Here is a 14,981-nt window from a genome sequence, read left to right on the forward strand (position 1 = left end):
GGACCCTCCCCGGCTCCCGCCGCACCTGTGGCCTTGCAGAAGCCTCCCCATCTCGGGGCTCCTACAGCGTCCTCCCTGGAAGCACGGCTACACAGTGCCTTTTATTTCTTTAAAAGATTTTATTTATTTATTCGAGAGAGAGTGAGAGAGAGCAGAAGAGAAGTGAGGTGAGGGCCAGAGGGAGAAGCAGGCTCCCCGAGGAACAGGGAGCCCGACACGGGGCGCGATCCCAGGACCCTGAGATCATGACCTGAGCCGAGGGCAGACACTTCACAGACGGAGCCCCTCAGGCCCCCCCAAGTGTCCCCTCTAATAAAGCCCCCTGTCCCTCTGGGATTGGGGACCCCTGCTCCGATGTGACCTCATAACTGATTACTCATCTGTGAGGACCCTGTTAGGACCCCAACATGAATGTGGGGGGATGCAGTTCAGTCCCGGACACCCCCGTGGGCAGAGGCCCCTGGGGACCAGCAGAGACAGTGGGAAGCAGCCCCCGCGGATGCAGAGGTCACCAGGCGTGGGAGGCCGGCTGGGCCAGGCTGGAGGCTGGGTGCTGCACCCCCTCTGCCCCCCGCAGGGGCACGTGAAGAGGTTCAACACCACCCGCACGCCGCGGGCAGTGGTCCCCGTGGGGCTGCTCATGCATTTGTCTTAACGTTTTGTGCAGTGACTGGAAGGGTAGACGCTTGGAACAGAGCAAGATCCCTGACGCGGCCAGCTCCAAAATGCATCCGGGTAGTGACCCGGTCCCCAAGTTGGGGCAGTGCCATGGGGACAGGGGACAGGCAGGCAGAGGTAGGAGTGCAGTCAGGGAGTGGCTCTGGGCCTGGTGACCACACACGGGGGTCCCCAGTTTGCTCTCCATTGACCACGGAGCCTCATCCCCTCTTTACAAACAGACTCTGAGAGGCTGAGGGCCCCCCAAGGTCACCCAGCAGCTGGAGGGCGGCCACCCACTCCAGGCTGCGCCCAGCCCCCTCCCCATCGCTCACCGGCGCCCTTGCCCAGCAAGGACGGCACTGCCCTCCCCGAAGTGGCCCAGGCTCTGGTGTCATCTGTAAATCGGGGTCACAGCCTTCTCCTCGCTGGCTGGAGGGATGCCACGAATGCCCTGCCCCGCACGTCACTGGGCGAGAGCCTCAGGCTGGGACGACCAGCTCCCCCCGCCCCGCGGCTTCCAGAACCGTGGGCCCTGGTATCTGTGGAGAAGCCTGGGAAGAGGCTTCAGTCCAGGAGCATTAATGGAGCTCCAGCTGCATACGGGAACCTCCCCAGCCAGCCCTCAGGCCGCAGACGGACTGGAAGGGCTCCCCGCTGCCGTGCTGTGATCACCTATCCTGCCTGCCCTCTCCTGTGGCCTTAGACCAGGCCCCTAGGCATGTCAGGTGGGGATGACTGTCAGGGCCGCCCCATGGGATGTAAGGACTCACAAGGTCACACACGCCAAGCTGAGCTGGTGAGTATCGACGCTGACTGTCTATGTCCTGCTCCCAGCCTCTGCACCTAGGGACTCAGGACCCGGGGTTTTCTCTGGCTGGTCTCAGTGCCGGGGTCCTGGGCAGGATCGGGGCACTGACCACCCCACCAACCCCAAACAGTGAGTGCGGGGGTGTCCTGCAGGATGGAGAAGGGGAGTACAGTGCCCCGAGGCTGGACAGCACAGCCCAGAGTGGAGTGACGGGACCCACTCGGAGGGGTCAGCGAGGGCAGGGACAGGCCGGGGCGACCGTTGGGGCCGAGCCAGGTGGGGCCAGCTGCCTCAGTCGGACCTCACTCCCGGTTCCGGAGCTCAGAGGGGCAGCCTGGCTGGTCGCCGGCCACCAGGGGGGACCCAGCAGACACCGCAGGCGCAGCCCGTCCACCAACCCTTGGTCCCCGCGACACGAGGCACAGGCTCCATCTCGTCTGCCTTTGCCTCTAGAGCCCGGGACAGGCCTTGGCTGTGCCCCTCATTACAAGTGTCCTGAAACACCGCCAGAAACACAACCTTTGAGACTTGCCCCTCATTTAAATTCTTCCTTGACATTTGCTCGACAGTGAACAGAACAAAGCACCAGGGAGGAGCCGACCCGTGCTGCATGCAGGCTCCTGGTTTGGCAGGAGCAGGGGGAGGTGGCGAGAGGGGCCGGCCCACCAGGGGCAGGAGAGGGGCTCCCGGGGACAGGGACGGGACAGGGACACGACGGGCAGGCCGGGGCGGCCCCGGGGGCGCCAGGCGGGGGCTCCCTCAGCCCCCCAGCCCGGGAGGTGGACGAGTCAGCCCCACTCGGCCAGGGGAGCAGCTCACAGGGGCTGCGTCCAAGCACGCAGCTGAGGAACACTCTGGGTCCTGAACTGAAGCCCACTCTTGCAGGGCCTGCTGTCGCAACAGGAGCACCGTGTCCCATTCAAACAAGCAGAATGGCATCAGCCCACCCGACCCAGCGGCCGCCCCAGAGCACAGACACCAGCTCCCCCGCCGCTTCCCTGGGATGCTGGGCTCTCTGCCCCGGGTGTGAGGTGAGGCGGGACCCCAAGACCTCACCGGCCACCGGCTCACCCCGCCGTGCGGCCCCCGCCCCCCGCAGGGCTTCGGGAACCCCCTCCCACAAACAGCCGTGTCTAACGTGATGCTTTGGGCACCAGACAGATGCCCAGGGAGGGGTCCTCAGTCCCGTGACGGTGACATGGCATCTTTTCTGAGCGTCGCAGCTGCTGTGAGTCTGCAGAAGCGGGGCTTCTCCCAGGGTCATGGTCCCGGGAAGAGGAGGACGCAGCCCACCTCCCGTGGGAGCGCCGGGGCTTGGGCAGCTGCGTGGTCCTGGGGCTCTTGGCCTGGGTTTCGGGGAGCAGGGGTAGGTTCCCCTGAGCGCCTGCACAGGTGTCAGGGCCTGAGGCCAGCCACGGCCCGGAGCCTGGGCACTGCAGGAAGATCGCAGGGACCGTCCCATGAGCGAGCAGGGACCCCTTTCAGACGCTGGCACTGCATTTGGTTAGAGTTCCCGGGACCTGGGGCCTCAGGTGGATCCCAGGGACCCCCCGTCCCCCGAGCCACTGACTTGGGTCCCGGCACGTGACTGCCCTGCCATCGTCCTGCGCCCCCAGGTCCAGCCGGACCCACCTGTGCTCTGAGCAGTAATGGAGGCTCTAGGTCCTCGCTGACCCGCATCCCCCGGGGAGCGTCCTCGAACTCCCCAAGCCACCACCCATTACTGTCCCAACTGCTTCCCAGGAGAGTGACTCTGGGGAGAAGCAGGGAGGGGCCTTCAGCTGGCAGCACTCAGCAAGAAAGGGGCTGTGCTCCTCATTCCACAGCCCGGTGTCCCCTACCTGTGAAAGCGCCAGAGCCCAGCGTGTGGCAGGACAGCAGGGGGCCAGGAGAGGGGCCCAGGCTGGCTCGTAGGGCTTCCCACGGCTCTGCCGGGACCTGGGGGGCCGCTGGAGAGCTTTGGATGGACGTGAGCTGATGGAGGTGCTGACCAGACCCCGCGGGGCTCTGATGGCAACGGACTGAGTGGGGAGCAGGGGTGCCAGGAGGCTACGCAGGTGCTGATGGCCGTGTGCACAGCGTGGACGGGGCAGGGGAGGAGGGGCTGCCTCTGGGTCTCCTGTGAAGACACAACCCAACCCACAGGCTCTGCAAACAGACCCAGTGCAGGGGGAGTCCGGGCAGGCTCCTGAGTCCCTGGCAGGACAGTCCTGGAGGGAGGCCTGGCTGGAAGTGGGGCGGAGCAGAGGGCGGCACGCGGGGCCGCAGGAGCAGGGAGCCAGTGCTGCTGAGGGGCCAGGCCTCTGGTCACAGCGGACCCCGGGGCGACCACCCTGCAGGGCTGGGGCAGCAGCTCAGGACGCGGGCCGAAGGCCGGAGCCGGACCCCGAGCCTGGGCAGGCCGCCAGCCGCCGTCAGAGCCGGGCCCGGGGCGCTCGGAGGCCGGGCGGGTCCTTCCCGGGATGCTGGTTCCCGGGCCCGCTGAGCACGCCGAGTGCTTACTTGTTGTGTTTCCTTCTTTCAATACAATTATAGATTAATTAGTCCTCGCCAGGCGATATCTGACCTACATCGGCGCCTCTGTAAGACGCAGAGCCAGAAGAAAGCAGCACCCGGCTATATAAAGACAAGCAATCTATTTTAAAAGAGGTCTGTGTGCGGAGAGTCAGCTGCTCGCGTCCTCGTTATATAAGGCTTATTTAAAGGCGGCGCACACTCTGGCTGCGCGCAATTCACGGCTCGGTAGCTCTGAGCGTGGGGTTAATCGCCCGACTGAGCCTGGACGCGGCGGCCGGGCTCCGACAGCAGCGCGGCCCCCTGGGTGCTCGGGCCCACGCCCGCCACGCCGCCGCGTCACGCTCGCCTCCTCTGCCTCGCCTCCCCGTCCAAGCACCGTGTTTAATTGTGGGATCCCCTAGGCCAGGGGCCACCTCTCCTTCGTGCCGTGTCCCCTAATGCCAGGGAGACCCCGCCCGGGCCATGGGAGGCATCACCGTCGAGAGCCCAGTTGCGCTGCGGGCAGGGCTCCTCTCGCTCCTGCCCTCCTGCCGGGCGCCCGGCAAGGTCAGAAACCGGTGCCCAGTTTCGGAGTCACCGGGCTGCCCTGCAGGCAGGTTCCCCTGCCGTGGTGGGTCCCCTACAGGAGCCCCCGGCACCCCACCTCCTGGGACCTGTGCCCCCGTGTCGCTCCCTCCCCTCGCTGTGGCCCGACTGCATGACTCATGACTCGATTCGAGGGAATGGGGTGGGTGGAAGCCATGAGACCTCACTTCTGAGACTGGTTCCTGTGTGTGCTCTCTCCCCGTCGGGCTGTGGGACAAGGGAGTGAGCCCCCAACGACCCCCCACGGGGGCTGGATGCCAACCACCCCCCCAGGTCCCTCTCGGATGAGACCACAGCCCTGCCTGCCGACAGCAGACAGCTGAGGGCCCAGCCAGGCCGCGCCTGGATTCCTGGCCCTCGGACACCCGGGGACCATAAGCCCCTGTGCTGTGGGGTAAGTCGTCACACGGCAACCGGTCACCCACACTCTGCCTCGTTCTAGAACTGGAAGAGCTGACACCCTGAGGTGTTGACTCAGCTCAGCTCCCAGGCCGTGGCCAGATTCAAATTCAGATTCTGGAGTGGGCTGGGGTGGGTGCCCGCAGCCCTGGTCGCTGGCCTCCTTGCTCTCCCTGCGCCCCGGCCCCGTTCTCAGCAGCGTCTGCAGAGACCCTCACTGCCCGCCTGCCACTGCCCGGGGGTCATGCCTGTTCCGCTCCCACAAGGATGATGCCCCAGCCATTTCCTCACCTCCCTGAACCTCCATCTCACCTGGAAAAGGGGAAGGGACAGCACCGCAGTCGCACAGCAGGTTTCCGCAGAACCAGGACAGCTCAGATGCAGGCCTTGAGGGGCCAGCTGGCCCGGCAGGGGAGGAAGCAGGACTGTGGGCAGAGCGGTCTCCCCTGGAGGACTCCATCCTGGAGGCGCCATCCCGGTGGCCCCACCCTAGGGGCTCCGCCCAGGCCACCCCACCCTAGTGGTCCCATCCTGGCTTCCTCATAGACCTGAGCCACTGAACTTGGTTGGGACTGTCTGGCTCACCTACCCTCATGCCCACAGCTTAGCAGCTGTTCCCAGGCTGGGGCCAGGTCCTGAGTCCAACAAGGGGTTGGTGAGGACAGGGGCCTTCCCGTCCCCCTTACCTGCCCCACAGCCTGGGCCAGCCGCACCTGGCGGTGCCCTGGCTTAAGGGATTGTCATGGGTCGGCGAAGGGGGGGGGGGGCTGGGGCAGACAGCACCGGGAAGGGGCCCTGGGGGCGGCTGGCATGGGGCCGCTGCTCCGTGGGTGCTGACCTTGACCTGAGGGAGGAGCAGGTGCAGGGGCGCAGCCTGGGGCTGGTGGAGGCGGAGGGGTCTGACTGCAGGCTCCCGTCCCCGCAGCCAGAACTCGCACCCGCGTTCCCTCCCTCCACGGGGAGGTCCCCCAGCCACACTCCATGCTGCTGTCTTCCAGGCCCGGGGACGCAGCAGCGAACAGGGCCCAGTCCTGCCTTGTGGAGGCCGCGGTCTGGGGGTGACGGACCATGGAGGGGGGCAGCCCCTCGGAGGAGCCAGCTGTGGACCTGAGGCCTTCCTGTGATGAACGAACAGACGGCCCCCACAGCCTTCTGCTGCTCCTCCCTCCCCACAGAGACTGACTTTGGATTCAGAAAATCTCAGGGTCCCCTCATCTTTCTGGTTATTTCCCGGGGGGCCCAGCTTGGAGGCTTCGGAGGCTCAGCCACAGGCAGAGTTTTCATTGTGTTTCCATTTATTTATGGAGAAGGTGGGGTTGGGGAAATCCCTGTCTTTCCCTTTATAGACAAGCTACAAGCATTCCAGGTAAAAGAAAAGTGCATTTTAGGAACAATGTGAGGCCATCTGCATTTCTGTGAAGACCCTGGGGGCAGATGTGAGCCTCCTGAACACCCTGGAAGACAGCGAGCCTGAGGATTTCGCCCCAAGCCCCCCAGGTCAGCACAAGACCCCAAGCCCCCCAGGTCAGCACAAGGCCCCAGTCCCCCAAGTCAGCACAAGGCCCCAGCCCCCCAGATCAGCACAAGGCCCCAGTCCCCCAGGTCAGCACAAGGCCCCAGTCCCCCAAGTCAGCACAAGGCCCCAGCTCCCCAAGTCAGCACAAGGCCCCAAGCCCCCCAGGTCAGCACAAGGCCCCAGCCCCCCAGATCAGCACAAGGCCCCAGCCCCCCAGATCAGCACAAGGCCCCAGTCCCCCAGGTCAGCACAAGGCCCCAACCCCCCAAGTCAGCACAAGGCCCCAAGCCCCCCAAGTCAGCACAAGGCCCCAAGCCCCCCAGGTCAGCACAAGGCCCCAGCCCCCCAGGTCAGCACAAGGCCCCAAGCCCCCCAGGTCAGCACAAGGCCCCAAGTCCCCCAGGTCAGCACAAGGCCCCAGCCCCCCAGGTCAGCACAAGGCCCCAAGCCCCCCAAGTCAGCACAAGGCCCCAAGCCCCCCAGGTCAGCACAAGGCCCCAGCCCCCCAGGTCAGCACAAATCCCCAGCCCCCCAGGTCAGCACAAGGCCCCAGCCCCCCAAGTCAGCACAAGGCCCTAGTCCCCCAAGTCAGCACAAGGCCCCAAACCCCCCAAGTCAGCACAAGGCCCCAGCCCCCCAAGTCAGCACAAGGACCTGGAACCGCCTCTCTCCTACAGAAAGACCTCCACTGGTGTCCTGAGAGCACATAATGTGGGGGAGGGGGTGTCCCAGCACCAGACCCTGCCCAGGCCCCCAGCCTGGCACCAGCTCCTCACCCCCCACCTCGGGATCCTGGCCAGACCCTCCCGGTTGGAGGCCCAAGCCCCCTTCCTAATGCAGCCCGAAGAATGAGCTGGGCTGCCCCGGCCTCCCTGTGCCGTCCTCAGGGACCTTCTCTTACTGGTTTACGTATCATCCCTCACGGGGCTCCACCTGGGAGTCTAACCTAGTTCGCCGTGAAACCATCCTCCGGTATGACCCGCGCCTCGCAGGCAAGAAGAGGACAGTCCTGGGAGGTTAAGTCGCTTGCCTGAGACACATACCAAGAGGCAGAAGCAAAATCTAAACCCAGACCTCTCGGCTCCAGACCCCGTTCCTTCCGGGACAAGCCCAGCCTCAGACTCAGAACCTCCGCGGGTGAATCCCAGCCTCTGACAACTCTGAAAAGCTACACTGAGGCCTAGCAAACATTTTAAAAGTTTATTTGATCAAAGATCTATTCGGTGGGGGAGCATCCAATCAGCAGTTAGTAGGGGGGCTCTGGGGAGCTGAACGAGGAGAACTTTCTAGACACAACTAAGGGGGAATGGGAAGGCAGAGGAGGTAAAAAGGCGGATTGGTTCCCTCGGGGGCCATCGAGAGTCCACCGCGCAGATGACGGACCGCCTGGCCTGACCCCCCTGCTGGGAGACTGTGCAGTTAGCCTCGGCTCGGTGACATGTGGCTCGGCCTAAGCGACTTCCCTTGGGGCCTGGCGTCTTGTTTGGACCAAGCTTTTGCACTCGTGGCTGTACCACCTGCCCGCGCCCTCCCACCCACACGGCGGAGTCAGGAGAACACGTGGACTCCTCACCCAGCTCTGAGGACCAGCAGGGCCAGGGCCACCTGGGAGCTGGAAGTGCAGAGTGTCCGGCCTGGGTCCCGACTTGCCCCGATGCAGACTGTGTGTGACCCGGTGCTCAGGGACCCGACCGGGTACCCGGGGTAGGAGGGCCCCCGGACAGAGCCGCACGGGGTGGTGCTTGCCGCCCGCTAGCCTAGGAGGCCCGGGCACGGTGGGGAAGAGTTGAGAGTCCAGAGGGCCCTGCAGAGCCAGCTACCACTGCAGCGGCCGGGGGCCGCCTGTCACACGGCCCCGTAACGCTGGCTCGGAGGGCGGGCCCCCCTGCCAGATGGGCCCTGCTCAGGCCTGGTTCCCCGGCAGGCTCCCTGGGCCCCCCAGGCCAAGCCAGGCTGTTGATAGAGTCTGGGCTCCTGGCCAAATCTCATTTCTGGCTTTGACACCACTTAATGTTCCTTCGATGTATTATTCATCCCGTGAATTGCAGAGAGAACTCTTCAAAGCTCTTAAACAGACACACACACAAACCAACTAGGAATCAGGATGGGTCTCCAGTCTGTCCCCAACCCACCAAATCTGACCCCGAGGCCGAACCCTCTTCCCAGCTCCCCTCCCCTGAGACCAGCTCAGGAAGAGCCAGGACTAGACATTCCAATGTCCAGACTCCAGCTGTGACTCTGCTGTGTGGCCTTGGGGAAGTTGCTTTGCTTCTCTGGACCAGACCTAAGTGCTGAGAGTCCTGGGAGCTCAGGTCGGAAGGAACCTTGGGTCTCCCCTGGGCCACCGACCATAGAATGCACTAATCCCCTCAACAGCACCTAGTTTGGAAGGCTCCCCGTGGGATGCTTGACTACCTCTAAGGCAGTGGAACCCACTACCTGGATAAAATCAGACACTTAGCACAGATAACTGAGGCTCCCAGCTGCGACATTTGCCATTCTGTGATTCCTCCCTCCTCCCCTTTGCCTATGCCCAGAGCAATATCCTAGAATTGGTGAGTTGCCAAAATACCAAATAAAATCAGGATGATGGGTAAGTGATAAGGGAATTGTTGATTGGGTTTCTCATGCTTTTTTTTTTTTTCCTTTCTGACACTTCAATTATTTCAGTTATGACTTTTTCATAAAACAGTTCATAGATTGCAGGGGAACAAGTAACCTTTAAATCTCCCATTTAGTGCATTACAATAATTTCCTCGGAAATGCATTAGAATATCACAGGTGCTCACGTTGTATGACCTACTGCAGGCGCTTGATCAGCAAATTAATGTTGAGGTTAATTCAAACTTTGGGGGAAAGTGCAAACTTGACAGAGATTAATCCAGCCATTCCCAGGAACAATGAGGGCAGCGTGGGCAGGGAGAGCAAGCCTGTAGGCAAGTGAGTCGGCTGTGTTTCAGCAGAAGTTTTGGTCAAAAGTAGGCACCCCAAAGTCAGGTTCACTGGTTCAGGTTCACGCTCTGCCTCCAACACTAACAGCCGTGAGATCCTGAGCAAGTGACTGTGCCTTGCCACACCTCAATCTCTTTATCTGAAATATGGGTAGACAATAGCATCCATCTCACTGTGAGAATTGGATGAGTTAATAAATAGTGGTGTTTGAGCCATCGCTTATTTAAGGACAATAACTGTTAGCTTTTACCATCCCCTGCATCACCACCATCACCATCACCATCACGATCATCAGCACCATCATCCCCATCACCATCACAATCATCACCATCATCAGCACCATCACCATCATCACCATCATCCCCACCATCACCATCATCACCATCATCATCCCCACCATCACCATCATCACCACTATCACCATCATCATCACCATCATCCCCACCATCACCATCATCACCATCATCACCATCATCCACACCGTCACCATCATCACTATCATCCCCACCACCAATACCACCGTCATCACCATCACCACCATCATCACTACCATCACCACACACATCACCACCACCAATACCACCATCATCACCATCATTAGCACCATCATGATCATCATCACCATCATCATCACCATCATCCTCATCACCATCACCACCATCACTACCATCACCATAATCACCATCATCACCATCATCACCATCATCCCCACCATCACCATCATCCCCACCATCACCATCATCACCATCATCATCCCACCATCACCACCATCACCATCATCACCACCATCACCATCATCACCACCATCACCATCATCATCACCATCATCCCCACCATCACCATCATCACCATCATCACCATCATCACCATCATCCCCACCATCACCATCATCACCATCATCCCCACCACCAATACCACCGTCATCACCATCACCACCATCATCACTACCATCACCACACACATCACCACCAATACCACCATTATCCCCATCACCATCATCACCATCATTACCACCATCACGATCATCATCATCATCACCATCATCACCATCACCATCATCACCACCATTATCACCATCATTACCCCCATCACCATCATCATCACCATCACCATCATCACCCCTGTGGGTTCCGACAGAGCCACACCAACTTGCTGCCTGGCCCACCAGACCCCCACAGACCTGGATTCAGGACTCAGCTCATGTGTGCCCACATCAGACTGCAGGTGGCATGGCCGCTCCCACCAGCCATCCCCAACCGCATTGGTGTACCCCCAGCACCTCCCTGATAGCTTGATTGTAGCCAGCGGCTTTCTCCTCCCAGTGAGGGAGCATCCCCAGGACCTAGAGCACTGCAGCCAGAAGATGTTCAGTAAAGATATTTGAATAAATTAATTAATGAGTGAATAAATGATCAAATGAATGAACAGATGAGAAATGCCATTGCTGCTCCAAGCAGAAGGCTTGCCTGCCTCCCCACCCGCTTTCCCCTCTGGAGAGGAAGGAGCGGGGAGGCTCTGTCCCCAGAGTCTAGGGGGCTCACTCACTGCCACCTCCCCACTGTCCTGAGCAACTAACACCCCAAGGCGTTGTTCCTTACAGATAAGGAAAGGGGGCTACTGGGAGCGGGGGGGGGGGGGGGCGGGGACCAGGGCTCAAGCCCATTGCTCGTAATGGCAGAGCAAGGGTTTCTTGCCTCAAAGCTGCTCTATCTCTACCTTAGTGCCCTTCCCCACCCTCTCCTAAACCTAGGAGCCAGGAGTCATGAGCAGGCTAAAGGACATCTGTCCCCTGTCCCTTGCCCTCCTGCCCGCTCCCTGTGCCCTGGCCCCGCTGAAAGCTCCCTCAGGCCTTCTGGAGCCCACCCCATCCTCTCCCCAGCGAGGGCCTCTTCTGTGACTGCCCCCTCCGCAGGGCTGACCTCAGGAGGCAGGTGGAAGTATGAGCCCAGCCACCCAAGCAGGGTCATCCGTCTGTCTCCTCCATCAAATTCCCGAGGCCCCTTCCTGGGACCCCAGCCTGTCACCACCTGCCTCCTTGCGTGGCCTCATGGTGTGGGCTCTGTGTGGCAGGTCTGTGTCCTCACCCCCTGGTCGCCCTCACGGAGCCTGCGCATGGCAGATACATAACTAACTCTCAGAGGGGTCACTTGAATCACCACCCCAGGGCAGGTGGGGAGAATGAACATGGGGGAGCCCCCCTGCGTCTCCAGATACAGGGATGCAAAGTGGTGACGATCTGCTGTGCTCACCCCGGACAAGGGTGCATCCTCGCTGTGCAGATGGGCAAGGGTGCCCGCACCCACCATCCTGGCAGAGGAAAGGAGCCCGAGGTGTGGAGAAGTATCACGAAGGCCTGGGAGGGGCGGGGCAAGAGGGGAGCCTCCCCGCAGCCAGGCCTGCAGAGCACAAATCCCTGCTGGGCTCCCCACTGCCTGGAGGCCTGGACCCTGCAAGATGTGGGGTTCACCTTCCCTCAGGCCCCGGTGAGCCCATCACTGGGACATTCTCCAGAGAGAGGAATGGGACAGTTCCTCCTGGGGTACAGGGCGGGGAGCTTCTGGGCATCCCTGCACCCCAAGTTTTGACTGTCCACTCAAAGTTGCCCACAGTGCTATATGCCCCTGGAAGGTGAGGAGCTTCCCAAAAGCTGTGTGCCCTTGATCCAGGGGACCCCAAGACTGCACGGATTCCGATTCCACAGGTCCATGGTGGCTCCCGGGTCCATGGTGGCTCCTGCAGGCCCCAGAGCCACACAGACGAGGGGGCCTGGTCCCTGGGGCAGCAGGACCAGCCTGGGCCAGCACACAGGACACTTAAGAGCAAGCTGGTGGGGCGAGGGGCACCCACAGCCCTTCACGGGTGATAGAGCTGTGCTCCCCTGAACCCCGGGATGTCCAGCGATCCTCTGGGGGCACAGGCTGGCCGGGCAGGGGAGCTCCAGTGGTCCCGCTTCTCCAGGGACAGCAGAGTCCCCACGTGAGCAGTGGGGACGGGCATCGACCACAGGATTAATCACAGGCCCTGGGGTCCCCATCATCACTCTAGGGTGCGAGCCCACAGGGCCACTGAGGGAGGTGGGGCCCACCCACTGATGCCCACACTGTGCTGGACCCGGGTAGGTCCTTCGGCGCCTCGCCCCCCCCGCCGCGCTCCTGGCAGCTGCCTGGCCCGGCCTCCGCGGGCTCCTGTCCTGCCTGCTGGCTCGGGGTGCAGCTCCCCGGGGTGGCCGGGGGTCCCTGCCTGTTGGGGGCAGGGGCTGCTTGGTTACCTCACCCCTGCATGTGCATGGGGGGAAGCTAGCGGGTAAGATCAGTTGTGGGGAGAATCCTACCGATTTGGGGCAGAGGACCAGGAACAGGCCATCCCGGGGCGCCTCGGCTGCTGCAAGGGCGTCTCCAGGGAGGACGTGCGGCCTGGAGCGCAGCCGGCTGAGCAGAGGCAAGGCCGGGCCGACGTTGGGCAGGGAGAGCTGGGGGCGGTCTCCTGCCCTCCCACCCCTTCCTTCACAGCACCTCCGATTCAGTACAACACGCGGTCACTCATTCAACCACGGGTCCAGGCCGATGCGCAGTTAGAGGAGGCGGCAGGTGGCGTGCTGGCCGGTGTTCGGGTAAAGGACCCAGGATGCCCAGCCGTGCGCCAGCCCATCACCCCATGGGGCTCGCCGGGGGCACGTGCCCGAGAAAGACGAGGACGGCAAAGGGCCTAATGCTTGGTCCGGTTTGGGCCTGGACCTCCCTGCTGGGGACCCGAGGCTGCCCGGGGGCCTGGAGCGTCTCTGGTGCCCCCGCCTGGCAGGAGGAGTCTGGACAAACCCCAGCTGCCCGAGGAGAGGCCAGGCGCCCAGAGGACAGGGGCAGAGAGGAGCATGCACGGCCCCATGGCCCCCCCTCCACGTGCAAACCGCCCCCCGGTGAACGAGGCTCCCCCAGGTCCCAAACAGAGCAAGGCCCCTGGCCTTCCTGGGAGTGGAGCGGCCTTGGGCCCGCATGTCTGTGCTCTAAGCCCTCGGGGACACAGGCGTGAGGGAAGCCCCCTTGAGGATCCGCAGCCCTCCTCCAGGACCGGCCGCTTCCTCTGAGGGGCTGCTCGGGGTCAACAGCCAGAGGGTCTGTGGGGCCCCGTGGGAGGGAGGAGGAAGGCGGAGGGCCAGCCAGGCCGGGGACGGGGAGAGGCCATCGGGGACGGGGGATCGGGGGCAAGAGCCCCAGCCAGACTGGAAGGACGGTCAGGGTGTGTGCAGCCCCGTAGGAGCCAAAGGTTCCTTCCCAGAAGGAGCCCGGGGCCCCAGGGTGCAGCGGGCTGGACGCCAGGTCCTGCTGGCCGCGCCGCTGTGAGCACCAGGGACATCAGAGCAGGGTCAGCAGAAGCGGGGCCTGGCTGGGGCTCCTGGTGCCCCCGCAGAACTCGGCCCCACCTGAGTGAGGCCACAGAGCAGGGTGGGGTGGCGCGGGCCCTGCTGGCTGTCCCCATCCCGAACCCCACACAGGGCCCCCGGGGGCCGGGAAGCAGGAGCGCGACCCCGAGGCAGCCCCAGCCCTGCTCCAGGAGAGGCGGCCAGGCCTCACCTCCAGGGAGGCCGAGGTGCGGGGTCAGGCTCTGGGCCCTCCCGCCGCCCAGAGGGACATGGTGGCCCGCGGAGGCCACAGAGGAAGCTGTGTTCTCACGTGGGCCCTCAGACGGCAGCCAGGGGTGGGGGTGCGAGGAAGAGAACCACGCGTTCACACGTGCGGGAACTGTATTCACACGGTGCACCCCCCCACTCACACACATGCACATGGGTACCCAGCCACGCAGCCTCACACGTGTGTGCAAACATACACATGCACACACACAGGCTAAGGGGCGCGGTCTGAGCAGAGGGCCCCCTGCACCCCCCACCCCTGCACCTGGCCTGGGTGGGGAGGGTGCTGGGGGCCCACGTGGCGTCAGCATCGCCGGCAGCCTCCTGACCCACCGGTAACCCCGCACGCAGGCCGCAGCCCCACCTGGCCTCCCCTGCAGACGCTGCCAGTCGTCCCCATGCCCCCCGTTGGCCAGGATGCCTCCCCACTGGAGGTCAAAGCCCTCGGGGACACAGGCATGAGGGACTCACGGCCGCCGGCTTGGTGGCACCTGGTGATCCCACCAGCTCCGTCTTCACGCAGGAAACAGAGGGAGCCAAGAGCTGCATGTCCTGTGGCGGGGCCGGTGGCCACCTGGAGCGGGGCCCACACTCACAGGTGAGTCCCACCACCGCCGCGCAGCCACAGCTCCCGTGTGCACCCGAGGCCCACGGCCACACAGTTGGCGGGGAGGAAGGGGGGCAGCTGGCCTTTGGGGGGCCCCCTCCTCCAGGGCAGCCCAGAGGACCGGAGGACCAGGGCAGGGCTGCAGGTCAGCGTGGGGGCGGCGTGGGGCTCTAGGCCATGGCACCTGCTCCTGGGGGCAAAACCCATCAGCAGGACGCAGGGCCTCGCTAGGTCACCGAGCTGCCCGGGCCGGGCTCCCAGCCCCGCGTGGGCCCTTCGTCCACCGTGACCCAGGGCGGCCCCTCATGCCCGG

General features: G+C 63.2%; 1 long non-coding RNA gene across 1 annotated transcript; it reads left to right on the plus strand.

The window, feature by feature from the left end:
* The first annotated feature begins 437 nt into the window (after positions 1–437).
* LOC140603444 (uncharacterized) lies at positions 438–4,104 on the plus strand. Its single transcript, XR_012006431.1, has 3 exons — positions 438–1,456; positions 2,354–2,499; positions 4,004–4,104. It is a non-coding gene; the product is annotated as an uncharacterized lncRNA (long non-coding RNA).
* Positions 4,105–14,981: the final 10,877 nt, after the last annotated feature.

This window comes from Canis lupus, chromosome 14 (genome assembly GCF_048164855.1).
Source record: "Canis lupus baileyi chromosome 14, mCanLup2.hap1, whole genome shotgun sequence".
Lineage (NCBI taxonomy): Eukaryota > Metazoa > Chordata > Mammalia > Carnivora > Canidae > Canis > Canis lupus.